Source organism: Microcebus murinus, chromosome 18 (genome assembly GCF_040939455.1).
Source record: "Microcebus murinus isolate Inina chromosome 18, M.murinus_Inina_mat1.0, whole genome shotgun sequence".
Lineage (NCBI taxonomy): Eukaryota > Metazoa > Chordata > Mammalia > Primates > Cheirogaleidae > Microcebus > Microcebus murinus.
In genome coordinates, this window is record NC_134121.1 from 32858125 (window position 1) to 32870387 (window position 12263).

General features: G+C 45.5%; 1 protein-coding gene across 5 annotated transcripts in view; it reads right to left on the bottom strand.

Annotated features, from left to right (window-relative positions):
• The window catches only part of MSI2 (musashi RNA binding protein 2), a 383279-nt gene that overhangs the window by 336974 nt on the left and 34042 nt on the right, over positions 1-12263 (bottom strand). The gene's annotated exons all lie outside the window — the stretch shown is intronic.

Consider the following 12263-nt stretch of genomic DNA (forward strand, 5'->3'; position numbering starts at 1 on the left):
AATCCTCACACCACATTTTCACGAAGTGAGACACAACCGTGTGCACTGGAGAATATGAAGGCTGGCAGCAGAGCACCTCAAGAGTGACGAGGAAAAACAAAAGAAGGGGGTGTGTACACATCTCACTGTCCCCAGGTGCCCCCAATGCCTGGAAACAAGGGGGTCGACAGACTCTCCTTCCTGCCCATCCATGTAGGACAAACGACAGTGCCATCCTCGAATCTTCCAACCTCACCCTGATTTGAGACACCTGCAGATGCTAGGCGGGCACTCCTGGGTCTACGCTGGGGAGTGGGGGGACACTGGGGTGCAGTGGGGGCTGCCTACAAAGAACACCTGGATGAAGAGGTGGGCAGACTCCACTGTGTTGCTCAATCACTGTAAGGTCATCACTGTGGTGAGACTGCAGAGGAGCCTAACTTTTTAACAAGCAGATCTCAGTGGGAATCTCTCTCTCTTTCTCATTAGTGTGGGCAGGTAGGGCTCTTCTCCATAGGCAGCGGTGAACTCCCAGCCCCAGAAGGCCTGCAGGTGGTAAGGGACACGCAGAAAGAAACACAAGAGGCAGCGCGATAAACTCTTCCTCATCAGCCAGAGGAACCGGTGGGACCTGATCCAGTGGCCCCAGAGGCCGGCCTCGTTTCCCTAGCCCCCAGGGAAGGCGGGAGCCAGGCTTCTCTCCACTCGGGGAAGCGAGGGCCCACCAGGCCAGGGACCTGGCCAGTTTTATTCACTCACGTGTCCTTGGGCACAAGGCGCACAATCAATAAGGACGAGTGGCTCTAGACCTCAAAACAGTCTCGGTGACATGTCCTCTTTAAATATGGATGGTTTGAAATGCTGTTCTGGTAAGAAGTGACGGTTTACACACAGCCTTCCACACCACCGTCTGGGTCGTGCTACCTATTATAAACAGGTGTAGGAAAGGGACCAGGGGAAAGCCAACTAAATGGCGGAGATGGAACAGCATCCGCACCCCCAGTCTGACCTTAGGCGAGTCGCTTGCACCCTGTGGACCAGATTTCTCATGTGTAAACAGGAACGCACCCCCAGGTTGCTGCCAGGGCTGGACTGAGCACGCTCCGGCTTCCCGCCCCTTTCCGGAACTGCCTGATGTCGGAGGCGGGGAGCCGGCTGCCCAAACCCCGTCAGCAGCAACGCTCGATTATCCGCGCGTGTTCCCACTGCGCCCGCCAAGTCTCTGGCCCAGCTGCTGGAGGCCCGGCCAGCGCCCGGCAGATTCTCTTCCCAGAAGATTCATTTATTAACTCCTCCTGAGAGCTGTTTGTTTGGAAGAAGAACGCACGACCGGCTCCCGGTGAGCGTGCGTTGCTAAGGAAGGAGGCTGCAGAAAAGCCTCAACACGGGAGGCTCCAGGCACGCCGGGGTTCCTCTGGGCCCCCCGCAAAACGGCTCAGCCACACTGGCCAGCCAGGCTCCTCCTGCGAGCGACGAGACCCTCCCGCCAGACAGACACAAGGTCCCTGCGCGGCTCTCGCCGTGGGACTGTGCACCCCGCTCATATCCTGGCTCTGGACCCTGCAGGAGGGGCCTTTCACAGAGGCCAGGGTGGCTACGACTGTCCTCCCAGGCATCAGTCTGCCTCCTCAGTGGCCGTCCCTTAGACTGTGAGCTAGCTCCGTGAGGGCAAACACCCGCCTGTCCTCCCGGGCACACACGGGGTGCTCAGCACATATCTGTTACACTGACTTATAGGATCCCCAAAGATGGGCTGCAGGGAGTCTTCTGAAACTGTATTCAAAACAGTTTTGAATCCCTGTGGGGGGGGGGTTCCTGTGGTTCTAAGTTCACATGTATGTAACCATTTTTGTTGCAAGAAAGTCCACGGGTTTCATCACATGCTCAAAGGAGACCTAACCAAAAATAGCTGAAGACTACTGACACATGGCGAGCTCTTGGGGGGCAATTCTGGGCAAACCCTCAATGGCTACTTCTTATCCTGACAGTCAAAGAGCTCTTAATATGGCCCCTCCCCTTTGGACAAAGCTCTCCCTCCCTCCCTGTACTTAATTCAGTTGTCTTCAAGGCCACCTCCTCCGAGAAGTCCTCCCAGAAGACCCCAACAAGAGCCTGTACTCTCGTCCACTTCGTCTGGCAATTAACCAGGTGCCCCTTGTGTGACACCCATTACTTTAGTAAACTATTATCTACATCTTGGGTATTCACGGTCTAGCATCTCGCAAGAGTTTGTACGTTTCTTGAAGGCAGGGACTAGCGTCTTCTCCCTCTTCTTCCAATCATATCAGGAACTCAATAAACATAAGTGCAGACAGGCATTCCAAGCGGTGTGATAAAATAACAGACTGCCGAGGCCAGGGCTATTTTAGTTAAAGACTTTTTCTTGTACGATAATAATACAAGAATTTTTTTAAAACACCCACTAGCCCACCTCACAAACAAAATCAGCTATTATTATTTTTCTCTGCTCCCTCCCGGTCCTTGTCCATAAGCACAGGCAATATTTATATAGTTGCACTCATAATAGAAATGTGACCATAGCCTCTCATATTTTTTCCCCTGTAACACTGTGTTTCTAAACATGCTTTCACTTGGGACTGAAAGCCTGTATTTTGTCCTGCAACTCTCCTCCTGGGGTTACTAGAACAACCAAGCCAGCGTATGTCAAGCTGTGCAACTCCATTCTTTCGTAACAGAACTTTTCTTTTTTTTTCTTTTTTTTTTTTTTTTTGTCCTCCATAGGCAGCTTCTCTCCCCCAGGTGTTAAATCAGATTTTCCCTCTCGTTTTCCAGAACATCAAAGGTGTATTTTCACATGAAAGCACTCAAGCCTCAGCCATGGCCAATGGGTGCCCTGCTCAGATTCAGGACCCTCCCTTTGAACACAGGACAGGGACGTCTGTGCCCCAGCAATCCAGCAATCCCGCCCAGCCCTGCGGGGCCTCTGAGTCCTCTCTTTCCCTTTTCCCTCTTCTCTCCGTGCTACTGCTACGTGGCAGTTTCTCCCTCTCCTGACCCTCCCAGGCTGTCCCCAGCGACTCCCCAAAGCCACTCCCTCGCCCAGGATCTGCTGCCACAAAACACCTGGGGACCCTGCCTGAAAGCTCATATATTTGCCTATTTACATGAAAAGAAACAGCATGCTCCCATCAAACCAGGACAAAGCCCATTTGCTGTCACCCAGGGGCTTTTAATAAAATAAAGAGTCAACAGGACCAGGCATCAGCTGGGTTCGCAAAACAAATACACAAAACCCAAAAAAGGTGTTGTAAGCCAACAGACATTCCCCAAATTCTCACAATAAAGGAAAAAAATTTGTCTGACTCTGTCCCAAGGCAAGAAAAACTGCATTGGGGAGGACATGTCCTACCAAACAGCCATTTTTGTGTCATTTAATAAGTGTGTTTGAGTGTGTGCAGATTCCTTTCTCTAAAATATAGGCATGAACCAAAATACAGTCAGATAGAAGAAATAAGTTCTAGTGTTTGATAGTGGAGTGACTATCCTTAACAATAATTTATTGTCTATGTCAAAATAGCTAGAAGAAAAGAATTAAAATGTTCCCCACAGAAAGAAAGATAAGCATTTGGGGTGATGGATGTCCCAAACACCTTGATTTGATCATTACACATTGTATATGTGTATCAAAACATCATGTGTACCCCAAACTATATACAACTATTATGTATCAATAATAAATAAATAAGCATGATGTTCAACCTCAATAGTGATTAGGGAAGTGCAAATCAAAACCACAAGGAGCCAAGTATGGTGGCTCACACCTATAATACCGGTACTTTGGGAGGCCCAGGCAAGAGGATCACCTGAGACCAGGAGTTTGAGACCAGCCTGGGCAACATAGTGAGACTCTATCTCTAAAAACAAACAAACAAACAAAAAACAAACAAACACACACAACGAGATTCCACAAGATTGGCAAAATTTTATGAATAAAAGGGGTTGATAATACCAACTGTTGGTGAGCAATGAAAACTACTACATACTACTTCCTGCAAGAAGAGGATCTTTAGAACATAATACAATTTCTAGTCAACCCGAAGTTGCACATACCCTGTGATTTGGCAAGTCCACTACCACATACATATTCTGATAAACCATGCTATCTATACACCAGAAGATATGTACGAGAATATTCACAGCAACACTGTTAGGGAGAGTCCAAAGAAAATAAAATGATAAAAACAACTCAAATGTCCCTTAAAAGAAGAAGAGACAAATGGTAACCCATTCATACCGTGAACACTACACAGCACTGAAAACAAATGAACTGCAGTCACATGCATCAGCACGAGTAAAGCCACAAACACGGAGCTGAACGAAAAGGCATCCTTACGCAAGGATGAAAAGCAGGCAAACCTAAACATGGCAGGAGGGCAGGCAGGTAAAACTGGGAGAAACACAGGGGTGTCAAAGGCACCGGTAACATTCTACTTCCAAGCCATGTGGCCACTAAGTAAGTGTTCAGACTTTACACAGACATTTCCCATGTTTTTGTATATATGCAATATTTTCTATGCAGGGGGGAAAAACTAAACTCAAGTTACACACCTTTCCTCCCAGTACCATCATTTTTCCTCTGGGACCTCTCATTCTCTCTAAAGAAATTTACCTGTCGAGGGCTCTTGATATTACTATCATCTTTTTCCCTTGAAGTCAAGTCAGACTTCTATCGAGGAGATGCAAAACCAAAAGGGAAATGAATCTATTCTTACCACAAAGCAAGATCTGTTATAGAGAAATCTCTGTATCCACACCACATACTAACTGAGGTTGCAACAACAAAGGTAATGCTTTGGGGACATTTTTCCTAAGGAAGGTCCCCACATCCGAGCACTCCACACTGCCATGCCTCTCCTCCCAGGGAAGACGTGGGAGCTTCCAGAGACTTCCTGGGACCCAAGAAGTCAGAGACAGACTCTGTTCCCCACCCCATGAGCACATAACCTTAAAGGCAAGTCCCTCTCATGAATCGCTGCCCATGGAAACAAGTTCCTTCTTCAAGAATCTCTTCAAAGGGCTTCACCGTTTTTTCAACACCAACAAATTCCCAGTTCTTTTCTGTTCAATTCATTCTTCAATCAACAAAATACTCCCCATGTCACTATTTTCCCCTCCACTCCAGGAAGCCCTAAAAGCTACTGGGGGCCAAATGTTGTCCTGCCCCTGCTCAAACTGTTCTCTTACCTCTGCCCTGACCTTTCACCCAAGGGTTTAACTTAACCACACTCCATCTAAGGACAGCCCTAGACCTTGAGTCATCTTCTAGAACTCCTAAGAACCAACCCCTACCCTGTCATCCTGTTTCCACCCATGTTGGGTGATCTAGGATTCTGTTCCCACACTTCTGGCTCCCAACTCGTGAAATGCATGTGTTCTGAACCAAGTCACCCGATCTAACATACAGTAGTCCCCGCTTATCTGCAGGGGAGATGTTCCAAGACCCCCCCTGGACGCCCAAAACTGCGGCAAGTACTGAACCCTATATATGCTACATGTATTCTTTCCTATACGTACATAGCTATGATAAAGCTTAATTAATAAATTAGGCACAGTAAGAGATTAACAACTAATAATAAAATAGAACAATTACAGCAATATACTATAGTTAAAGTAATGTGAATGTGGTCTCTCTCCCTCTCTCAAAGTATCTCATTGTACTGTACTCACCTATTTTTGGACTTTAGTGGATGGCAGGTAACTGAAATCATGCAAAGTGAAGCCATGGATAAGTGGGGACAACTGTAACAGCATAAACGATATCAATAACAATACATAGCTACTGCACACTCACCAAGCGCCCTGCACTGTGCCAGTCAACATGCAGGCACACAAAAAAGAGAGGCACAGTCCCCATAAACACAGCCATGCAAGGGTATTTTGCTAACTGATAAAATCATACTGCAAAATAATATGTCTAATTAGGATCTCATATTTGTAAATCATAATATATATTTGTACTATACACAGAAAAAAAATGAAAGAATAGATTCTATTAATAATTCATTAACAGTGGTAGTTGTGGGGAGGCAACCCAAGGGAAATCTTTACTTCTGATGCCAAAAATTCTCCAATGTTTGTTTTTTTTATCACGATCGTGTGTTATTTATGTAATTGGAAAAAATCTGTTGAATATATTTTAAGGGAAAGAAATCAAGACAAAAAATTCCAACCTTCAGGAAGCTTCCAATCTGGCTGCTAAGGTAAAAAAGTTAACACACCTGGAATGTGAGTGAACAAGGCAGCATAAAAAATGCAATTACCTGGTACTTACAGGAGGCTGGGGGCATGTCACAAGCTGCCAGCCGTCCGTCCACCTTGGGCAAGGAGTGCCGATGGAATCAGGAGGCAAGATCAGCTGGCTGCCAGTTTCAGAAGAGCACGTGGGCAGGAGAGCTGTGCCATGGGCCAGGGCATCGGGTGGAGAAGGGCAGGGATGAACGGTGCAGAGGAAGCAGCAGCCAGGGGCTCCCTGCAGCCCCTTCGGCCTTTCCCAGTCTCCGAGGCAGAAATGGAATAATCTGCCCTTCCTACAGGTTGATCACTCTGAATGCACATAAACCAAATGCAGGTACATCTTGTTTCATCGCCCTTTGTCTTATTGCACTTCACAGATATTGTGTTTTATACAAATTTAAGGTTTGTGGCAACCCTGCTTCCAGCAAGTCCATTGATGCAATTTTTCCAGCAGCAGGAGCTTGCTTTGTGTCTCTGTGTCACATTTTGGTAACTGTCACAATATTTCAAACTTTCTCATTATTGTTATATCTGTTATGGAGATCTGTGATCAGTTATCTTTTATATATCACTATTGTAATTGTTTCGGGGTGCCATAAACCGTGCCCATGATACAGTGAGTGTGTTCTGACTGCAACACCAACTGGTCATTCCCATCTCTCTCCCTTTCCTCAGCCTCCCTATGCCCTGAGACACAAAAGTATTAAAATTAGGCTAATTTATAACCCTACAATGGCCTTTAAGGGTTCAAGCTAAAGGAAGAGGCACATGTTTCTCACGTTAAATCAAAAGCTAGAAATGATTGAGCTTAGTGAGGAAGACATGTCAAAAGCAAAGATAGGTCAAAAGCTAGGCATCTTGGATCAAAACAGCCAAGCTGTGAATGCAAAGGAAAAATTCTTGAAGGAAATGAATAATGCTACTCCAGTGAGCACACGAATGATAAGAAAGCAAAACAGCCTTATTGCTGATACAGAGAATACTGTCGTGGTCTGGACAGAAGATCAAACCAGCCACAACATTCCCTTAAGCCAAAACCTAATCCAGAGGGAGGCCCTAACTCTCTTCAATTCTTTGAAGGTCGAGAGAGGTGAGGCAGCTGTAGAAGAAAAGTTGGAAGCTAGCAGAGATTAATTCATGAGGTTTATGTAAAGAAGTTGTCTCCGTAACAGAAAGTGCAAAGTAAAACAGCAAATGCTGATGGAAAAGCTGCAGCAAGTTATCCAAAAGGTCTAGCTAAGATCACTGATGAAGGTGGCTACACCACACAACGGATTTTCCCATGTAGATGAAACAGACTTCTATTGGAAGAAAATGCCATCTAGGACTTTCATAGCTAGAGAAGAGAAGTCAATGCCTGGCTTTAAAGCTTCAAAGGACAGGCTGACTGCCGTGTTAGAGACTAATGCAGCTGGTGGCTTTAAGTTGAAGCCAATGCACATTTACCATTCTGAAAATCCTAGGGCCCTCAAGAATTATGCTAAATCTAGTCTGACTGTGCACTATAAATGGAACAATAAAGCCTAGATGACAACTGACAACGCATCTGCTTATAGCATGGTTTGCTGAGTATTTTAAGCCCACTGTTGAGATCTACTGCTCAGAAGAAAAGATTCCCTCCAAAGTATTACTGCTCACTCACAACACACCTGGTCATCCAAGAGCTCTGATGGAGTTGTGTAAAATTAATGTGTCCATGCCTGCTAACACAACATCCATTCTGCAACCCATGGATCAGGGAGCGACTTCAAGTTATTTAAAAAATAAATTTCAAAATAAATTTTATATACCTGCCATAGATAGTGACTCCCTCTGACAGATCTGGGTAAAATAAATTGAAAACCTTCTGGAAAGGATTCACCATTCCAGATGCCATTAATAACATTCATGATTCATGGAGGAACTCAAAAAATTAAAATTAACAGGAGTTTGGAAGAAACTGATTCCAATCATCATGAATGACTTGGAGGGGTTTAAGACTTCAGTGGAGGAAGGAACTGCAGATGTGGTAGAAACAGCAAGAGAACTAGAATTAGAAGTGGAGCCTGAAGATGTGACTGAATTGCTGCAATCTCACAATAAAATGTGAATGGGTAAGAAGTTGCTTCTTATGCATAAGCAAAGAGAGTGGTTTCTTGAGATGCAATCTATTCCTGGTGAACACGCTGTGAACTTTGCTGAAATGACAACAAAGGGTTCAGAATATTACCTAAATATTGATAAAGCATTGGCAGAGTCTGAGAGAACTGACTCCAATTTTCAAAGAAGTTCTAATGTGGGCAAAAAACTATCAAACAACATTGCATGCTACAGAGAAATCTTTCATGAAAGGAAGCGTCAATCCATGCAGCCAACTTCATTGTTGTCTTATTTTAAGAGATTACCACAGCTGGGACCCCAACCTTCAGCAACCACCACCCTGGCAAGTCAGCAGCCATCAACAGGGAGGTGAGACCCTCCACCGGTTAAGGCTTGCTGAAGGCTCAGATGATCGTTAGCATTTTTTAGCAACAAAGTATTTTTTAATCAAGGCATGCACATTTTTAAACACAATGCCATTAACAGACTACAGTATGGGGTAAGCATAACTTTTATCTGTACTGGGAAACACAAAAATTCATGGGATTAGCTTTATTGCCATATTCACTTTATTATAGTGGTCTGGAACCAAACCCACAATCTCTGCGAGGTCTGCCTGAATAATCCCAACCCAGCCAAAAGCAATACTACATATATATTTTTTAACTTTTTATCTTGAAATAATTTTGGAGTAAGAGAAGACATACGAAGATAGTTTAGAAAGCTCCCCATACCTTTCACTCAGTTCCCCCTAATGATAACATCTTGCATAACCATGACACATTCATCAAACCAAGAAATTAACATTGGTTCAATACTACTAATTAAACCAAAGACTTTATTTGGATTTCACACATTTTTCCAACGGTGTCCTTTTTCTGTTTTTCTATCCTATCTAGGATACCACATTGCATTCTAATATACCTTATTTTTAAAATAAGCAAACATCTTGTGAGTATTTATTCTTCGCTGGTAAGAAAACGTCCTGGTACTCAGGGCAAAGACTTAATCCTTCTCCTCGCCATCAAAGAAAGCAATCTTTGACACGATCTGCTGGCCTCTAGAGGGAACAGAATTTGATCTACAGTGAAATAAAAAGCCAGACAATGACCAAACCTCTTAACCCTCCAGGAGCAGCCACCACCCTGGCCTCTCTCCACGGCAACTAACTGGTATTTAAAAGTAATTTATGTTAATTGCAATCGGGCATATAGGAACACTACAAAGCAAGCTGGCTTCAAACAAAAAGGCTCAAGAGAGGAGCCTAACAAAAAATTAATTTTGTAAAAGACCTATTTCTATTCCAACTTGTTTTTAAATATATGTTCTGAGTCACACACCATTAACCGTCTCAATTTATTAATAATCTCAGGGCAGCCAACTATCTCAGATCATGCAAAGATGAAATCTTGCATAAAAATGAAAATGAAATATCTACATGCAAACATTAAGCAGGTAGTCAGCTGTGATGACCAGCAAGGATTATTATTATTATTTTATCCAGAACATGTAGTAAGGAAAAAAACAGAAAGGCTGCATGGACTGTTAACTTAAACTCTGTAACAAAAATTCTTCTCTTCTAAGGTTCAAAGAAAGTTCTTTGGAATTCCTTCCTCCTCTGCCCCCAACAAAGGTTCGAGATGAGAGAAGGCCCCCATATTCTCAAAGACCCTTCTTTTAGCTGAGGAAATGACGGTGCTGTTTTGGCATTTTCAAGCAAGAACAAATACTTTAGCTATAAAATCCACTTTGTAGATTGAATCAGCAAGACAGCTGTTTATACAGAAACCCTTTCCCTTCTCCTTCCAAGCCCCTCGGTGATTCATATCAGCAATAAAACACTGGCTGGAACAAAGAAAAATGGAGTTAAAAAAGAGAGAAAGGCACACCCCTACCACCTTAATGCCCAGTAAGTATTAAACCTGTGCCTTAATAGAAACAGCCTATTTCGACTTAGCCTATTTCTACGAATGATGCCTCTCAACCTACCCCACTTGTAAAAGAAAAACAAAATCTCCCCAAAGCTGACCAAGTTTTTTTTTTTTTTTGAAAAGCCAGAAACTGGGTCCTCATTTGTGCAAAAAGCTCGATGGGTGTGACATAATCCATCTTGGAGACACTCTGGGCTTTGAAGTTTGCTCTCTTTTTAGCCACAGGGAACCTGATGACTCACTAGCACCCTCCTCTCTTCCCTTCTTGCCAACTGTCAGCCATCTCCCTGAGAGCAGGGCGGCAGGGCCACCAGATGCTGGGCAGAAGGTGTATGAATCCTCCCGAGTGACAGGAGGGAAGGGAGGGGTCAGGAAGACACATGACCATCCATCATGGGAAACAAAACTCCAGAACTGTGTTGGCCCTGGAGGACGGGCACTTCCCAACCCAATTCTTTCCTGTTCGCTCTCCCAGGCCCAAGCCAAATGTCACTCCCTCTATGAAGCCTTCCCCAGCTCTAACACTCTAACCCGCCTCCCCTCGGTGGTCCTGTGACACCTTTACCTGCCTCCCCAAACATACTGTACCCTCAAAGCAAACGAAGCCCTTTCCTTGCCTTTCTGTAACCCTAGCACCCAAACCAGAGCAGAGGATCAACACATTTGCTCAATGAATGAACCCAACTCAACCGCTCCCAGAAACCACATTACTAAATGCTAATTACCACTAGCTGCATGAATAATGAATGAAGAAATGAACTAACAAATGTCTCCTTGTTAGCCAGGTTGCCAAGCCCTCTGGGAGCACAAAGAAGGAATCGACTGACTTGTGGCTGGGGTAGGATGGTTCAAAGACGAGACGACTCGTCTGGAAGGGGTGAGAGGCAGGGAAGCGGGGGAATCCCAGAGGTGCAGGGGCTGGCAGTGCCCTGAGTTGCTACCGACAAGATCTGGGCAACTTGGACTCACCGCTTCACCCTGGAATTGATGATCTTTGTGTGACCTTAACAGAAACACAGGCAGGAGAGCCAAGAGTTGCCCACAAACGAACTCAACTCCTTCTCCAGTAACACTCACCCCCAACAGTGCCACGCCCGCTCCTGCCACCTCTCACTCAACTGCCACAGCCCCCCGAGACACGCCTGCCCCCTGCACCTGTCGGTGCTTAAAAATCAGAGCCAGATGCTCAAACAGCACCCAGCTGAAGTGCCATGCTGGAGCAAACAACAAGGCGAGATTTATGATAAAGGAGGCACCCGATCTCTTCCCACTCAAAGGAATAAAAAGGTCAAACAAATATTCCATTTGTGGCCAGTCCAAGCCAGATACTCCTGTGCCTGGGACTCATTCTGCCAAAAATAAACAAGTCCACCTTAGGAAGCCTCCCTGGGGGTCATCTGCAGGGTCCCCTCTCCCCCGAACCCCACACCACTGGGGAGAGACAGAACCACAGAGACGCACAAACGCATTTGAAGGTGACACGGGAACTTTTTTTCGTTTCCCCGAACAAGCCTCAGAAAAAGTAAACACGCGTCGCCTATCCATCTACAACATCTAACATCCTGGATTCCTTTAAAAAAGAAAAAGCAATAAAAGCGCTGATTATATATTCAAAGGATGTGCTATATATCCAGGAAAAAAACGATGATCAGATACTCGAGCCTTTTCTAATTCTGCAAATAATCAAGTAATGGCAAGGTACGGCAGAGAGCCGCTCGTGCCGGAGGAGGAGGAGGCGGAGGCCCGGGAGGGGCACCACGGCCAGGGCCAGAGCACACAGCTCCGCCCAGCTGCCCCACGGGTCCAGGAGCGGGTCCAGGAGCGTCCTGCCTCCCACGCCGGAACGTGAGCTGCATGAACCTCTTGGAGGTTTCACACTCCGAGCCGGAAGCAGGACATGCCATGTAAAAGCCCTTCCAACGTAGGACCCTGAGTCTCTCGCCCCAGCCCCAGCTGTGGCCCCAGGCTCTGAATCAAAGGCCACCCCTGCTTCACCCAGGAGTGGCTCTGCAGACCTCA